Genomic DNA, 6,000 nt, shown 5'->3' on the forward strand with positions numbered 1-6,000 from the left:
TTCCCGGCTTCGCTCATTCCTTCAGGTGACACTGAGTGATTGAGAGCTAAGTGCCTTGTGCGTGTAGCCCTGCTGCGCGGGTGGCCTTCCCTGATGGCTTGTATCCGAGGCTGCGGGGACAGGCGGAGTCCTTCACCATCGGGAGGCATTTCCCGCGGGACCAGCTTGCGTACTGCGCGTAAGGACGTCACGTCTCTGAGCATGGTTGGTCCTGCGGATCCAGTTGGTTTCTGCGCAGACGTCCCTCTTCACGGTGAGTCTTGCGGGTCCAACTAGGCTCTGCTGGGACCTACCTCTTCAAGTCCCCCCAGTCCAATGTTCTTCTCATGAGTTTTTAATAAAGTGAGGTGAACTTTTGGACTTTAAGCAGAGGGTTTTGAAAAGGGTTTTTTAAGGTTTTCCATGGGGATTCTTCCCGCGGAAGTCCTTGTCACTTGCAGAAATTCCCGAGTTTCCTGCTTGGTCTTTGGGTATGATGCGGGTAGGCTGTAACCTCCTCGCAAGTCAGGAGCGTTGAGTCCCACTTGTGTGGATTCTCCATGAGGTTTTGGTAGTTTTGAACATAGTGATCAATTATGTTAAAACCACCAATTCCATCCTGGAGCTTCAAACAACGTAGTTCTCGACGTTCCCGCTATGCGGGGATGTTATTTCCGTTTCCGCAAGCATTGCCCAGAAGATCCTTCTTGGTTTCAATTCCCAGCGGAGCGCTAGGTATGTGAAGGGTTTTGCCTTAACACTGTACCTGCGCTCGTCTTACGGTTACTTTACTTCCAAGGTATTCCAAGCGTCAATTCCCTGCGGGTGCTAGGTATGTGAAGGGTTTTGCCTTTACACTGTACCCGCACCCGTCTTATAGTTACTTGGCTGCCGAGGTACTTGGCTTCAATTCCCTGCGGGTGCTAGGTATGTGAAGAGTTTTGCCTTAACACTGTACCCGCATCCGTCTTACGGTTACTTGTTCGCCAAGGTTTTCTTGGCTTCAATTCCTTGCGGGTGCTAGGTATGTGAAGGGTTTTGCCTTTACACTGTACCCGCATCCGTCTTATGGTTACTTGTTTGCCAAGGTTTACTTGGCTTCAATTCCCTGCGGGTGCTAGGTATGTGAAGGGTTTTGCCTTTACACTGTACCCGCATCCATCTTACGGTTACTTGTTTGCCAAGGTAAGGGGTATTTTCCCGCTTACTTTTTAATATTTTTAAATTTTGAATTTTGAAATTCGAAAGGTTGGTGGAAAGGTAGGAACAGTCCAAATCTCTGAAACGTCGTGCGACAGTTTCTTCTGACTGTGTCAGGACGTGCAGGAAGTTATGGTGACGTGACATTATATGGTCATTCCAGACGCTTTTTACGGCGCGTGGGCGCGATTTTTCGGGCGCGTGGCCGCGAAATTACTGGCACACGTCCTGTCAACAGCTGTTGCCAGCCTGCTTTTTGCCACGTGTCATAGTTTCATTGCACCTTCGATTTCTCTCTCCTCCGCATTAAATTCACCGCATTAATTGCGATTAGTATATAAAGGGGGAGAGGCCTCTTTGTAATCCACACTTTCACCTTTCTTCTTCTTCTTAGTGATTTCCGGCAAATACTCCCCTTTTCAGGCAAGCATTTTCCCGAAATCACTTTCTTCTTTCTGCAAAATGTCTTCTCATGATGCTGAAGCTGTAGCCGACGATAGGAGTACTGCTGGCGAGTGCCAGTGTGCTCTACCTGTCGATCAGTACCAGTACATCGTCAGGAAGTTCATGCTTGAGTCTCTTGAGCCTGAGTTTCCTGAATCCCACCAGACTGTGTACGATGCCCCCCAGTGGCAAGATCGGGGTATATGCTGCATTCTTTGTCTATGGGAACCTTAGGTTTCCTTTGACAAAGTTTGTGTACCGTGTCCTGGAGAGGCACGGTGTGCACCTGACCGAGGTGCATCCGATGGCGATTGCCAAGGTCCGGCACTTCGAGTGGGTGTGCCGGATTCTGGGTATTGAGCCCTACGTGGACCGCCTGATGACCTTCTATACTTGGAGGTGCGTCCAGGGGTGGTACACTCTGACAACCCGTATCAAGGGTTTGAAGATCTGCGTGACCGAGCGCAGTCTCCGATCGTGGAAGCGGGAGTTCTTCTACATCTCTGCCCGCGCCATCCCCATTGCCATGAAGTTTAAGAAGGGGCAAGCGCTTCCGAGCCTTCACGCTTCCAGCTACCAGGAGGCGGAGTGGTTCGCGAAGATATCCCGGGTCCAATCTCCGGTTTACCGGTTTGCGGAGTCCGGGATGGTGATGCTGGGGATGAGCCGGGTATGGAAGGATGCGTCCCGGTTTCCCATTCTTCTCGAATACGGTTTGAACTCTATTCCTTATGGTATGTCTTGTCTTTCTTGCTGATATTAGTTTGTCTTCTAACTGTTTCTTTTCTTTCAGAGGGGAATGACTTGGAGTCGCTCCTGTTCCCGCGGGAAGCTGACGGTCCCGTGCGGGTGGGCACTCGTGCTCTGGACGACAATGAGTTGCCCATCCTGGAGCAAACGGCGGATCGATTTGTGGAGGTCTATCCGCCGGGCCAAGAGATCCTGAGCCACCGGCGACCAGGTAAGGCGATATTCTATCCTCAACCCCTCAATGCTGTACCCGCTGCTGGATTTCCTTACATCCTGTCTTCTTCTGAGGAATCCGCAGATGGTCCTCCCCTTGTGCGGAAGAAGAAGGCTGCCGGAGGGAAAGGAAAGGAGAAGGTGGCCTCCACGGCTGATCCGGTGCTTCTATCTGACACCGAGTCAGATAGTGAAGAGGTGGCGGGGAACCCCGGTGGTGAGAAGACCACTGCTCCGGAGGCTACGACTGTTACCTCCGGAGAACCAATGACGACGACGGTGACCGGCGTCAAGAGACCGGCCCCATCGGGCTTGTCCCCGCCCCTCCGTACGTTCAGGCTCAAGAAAACCCGTAAGTACAAACATTCTTTTTGTAGATTTATCATACTTCATAAATTTATTAACACTTATCTTCTTGTGCAGGCGTGGATGTTGACGCATTCCAGGGTGAAGTACCGAGTAGTACCTCTCCGCCGATGACGGTAGGCTTGGTCAGCCTACCTGAGGCGTCGACCCAGGCGCCTGCGCCTGGTCCCGCTGGTTCAGTTGCTCACTCTGAGCCGACTGTTCCAGCCGAGTTTACGCCATCGCCGGCCGTGAGTGCGATTTTTACGGCGTCCTTCACCGAGCCGGCGGTTACGATTGCTGCAGATTCTGCGGCAGCGACTGCGGCGGCTGCCACCATGCCCCCGCCACCGGCACCGATGGCCGGCCCATCAGGTACGCATGGGAGTACTCGCCAGTCTTTGCCACCTTCCCATCTGCCTGACCTTTTGGATGGGTTTCCTTTGGGTTCAGGTGATGGGTTCGGCGGTTATCGGCCTGTTATAGACCCTACAGGTGCGTAGGGTTCCTTTGGCCCTTTTTCACTTAATTTTTTTTTTTATCATCTTTTTCCTAACTGCTTTTTTGTTTTTTGCAGTGTCGGATTCCAATGAAGTGTATGTTCCGCGATGGAACATAAGCCGAGGAACAACCCTTCGTACCCCTGTGGAGTGCGTGGACTGGGCTCGCCACGCTGCTCCTCATGGTGCGTTGGGGGAAGCCATGGCTAGCTACCAGGAGGGTAGGCTAACCAATGAGCTTCGGGTTCTCCAGGCCCGGATGCAGCCGCGCGTCGAGCTGCTTTGTCGTGAAAACGACAAGTTGAAAGCAGCTCGCGCCAAGGACGTATCTCAGGCGCGTGCTCTTCGGGAGGAGAACCAACGGTTGACCGCAGCTGCTGCGGAGAAGGAGAAGGCCTTCAAGGCCCTCGAGGTTGAAGTTCAAGCGCGACTCGAGGCCCGCTCCAAGGCTGCCCAAGCTGTTAACGAACAGCTTCGGTTGGCTAAGGAGACTGCGAGGAACGCGACTGAGAGGGCTACCAAGGCTGAAGCCGTTGCTGAGCCTTTACGCATGGAGAACGAGGAGCTCAAGGCCCAATTAGAGGCTCTCCAACGTGCTCATGATGCCTTGGCCATGGAAGATGCCAAGAAGCTCCAAGAGATCCTGGACCAGAGGGGCGTGCTTGACCACACATAGCGGAAGCTTAAGGGCGTTGAAGAGGCTGCTGCAAAGGAAGTGCAACTTGCCAACCTCAATAAAAGCGAAGCCGAACGCGCCTGCACCCAAGCCCTGGTTGCCAAGGAATGGCTTCTTCGAGAAGCGTTGCCTCAGGTATTTTAGCTTTACGTCTTCACGCTTTCCTTTGTTCATAGAAAAGGTGTTTGACACTTGTATTTTCTTTGTAGGTTGTGCATCGTGTCTTCTCAGAGACATCCTACGACGATGCGATGAGCGCAGCCCTCAACGCTTCTCACGAGGATGGGGAACGGGCTGGCTTCCTGCTTGGTCTAGGGTTCGTTGAGAAAGGCTTCCCGCCTTCCAACTTCCCTTTGTACAATGTTGACACTGAAGCCATATATGACCAAGCAGTAAACCAATATGCTGCCTTCCCGCATCCAGTCGTGGAGAAGGTGAACCAAGTAGCTGCTGCTGATGATGGGTTAGCTATCCTTAAAGCTTTCCTCGAACCGGCCCGTTCTTCTGATGGAGCGGGTCCAAGTGGAGGCGGCCCTGAGGCTTGATCCCGAAGATCCCTTCCCATTGCTAGGATAGTCTTGTACGGATGTATTTATTTTTCTTTTCGTAGGCGGGTAGTTACCCGGCCATTGTAATAATTCATTTGTGAAATATAAATCTTTTTGCGTATAAGATTGTTATTTCCTTCTTTGGGTTCCTTGCTTTATAAACTTATGACTTGCATACTTAGTTTAAATTAGCAATTTTCCAAGTGTTTAGACTAAGTTAAACCTGTTGAACGTGGTTGATAATGGGTTAAAGTTTTGCTTCCTCTTTCGTGATTGTGCGGGTAGAACCGTCACTTGCACTTAGTAGGATGGCTAAACTTTAACCTTCATCTGACCTGCGTGTAGGTTTTCCTCATCTTTTGAGGATAAGTTAACCTTTGAACGTGGTTGATAATAGGTGTGAAGTTTTGCTTCCTCTTTCGTGATTGTGCGGGTAGAACCGTCACTTGCACTTAGTAGGATGGCAAAACTTTACCCTTATCTGACCTGCGTGTAGGTTTTCCTCATCCTTTGAGGATAAGTTAACCTTTGAACGTGGTTGATAATAGGTGTGAAGTTTTGCTTCCTCTTTCGTGATTGTGCGGGTAGAACCGTCACTTGCACTTAGTAGGATGGCAAAACTTTACCCTTATCTGACCTGCGTGTAGGTTTTCCTCATCCTTTGAGGATAAGTTAACCTTTGAACGTGGTTGATAATAGGTGTGAAGTTTTGCTTCCTCTTTCGTGATTGTGCGGGTAGAACCGTCACTTGCACTTAGTAGGATGGCAAAACTTTACCCTTATCTGACCTGCGTGTAGGTTTTCCTCATCCTTTGAGGATAAGTTAACCTTTGAACGTGGTTGATAATAGGTGTGAAGTTTTGCTTCCTCTTTCGTGATTGTGCGGGTAGAACCGTCACTTGCACTTAGTAGGATGGCAAAACTTTACCCTTATCTGACCTGCGTGTAGGTTTTCCTCATCCTTTGAGGATAAGTTAACCTTTGAACGTGGTTGATAATAGGTGTGAAGTTTTGCTTCCTCTTTCGTGATTGTGCGGGTAGAACCGTCACTTGCACTTAGTAGGATGGCAAAACTTTACCCTTATCTGACCTGCGTGTAGGTTTTCCTCGTCCTTTTTAAGAATTGTTTTGAACCGTTCGACGCGCGGTTGTCAATAGGTTAGTGTTCAGTTTCCTTTAATGATTCATGCGGATAGACCGGCACTTTCATTTGATGGGATAATTGAACTCTTCCCCTTCAACTGACCTGCGTGAAGGTTTGCCACGTTATTGGGTTCGTGCGGGTAGGACCGCCTTCCCACGCAACGACTTCACGTAATGTGTGCCGTCACCAGTGTTGCATAGT

The sequence above is a fragment of the Bidens hawaiensis genome, unplaced genomic scaffold (assembly GCF_021521415.1).
Source record: "Bidens hawaiensis isolate Kalapana, Puna unplaced genomic scaffold, B.hawaiensis_p1.1 tig00000296_1, whole genome shotgun sequence".
Lineage (NCBI taxonomy): Eukaryota > Viridiplantae > Streptophyta > Magnoliopsida > Asterales > Asteraceae > Bidens > Bidens hawaiensis.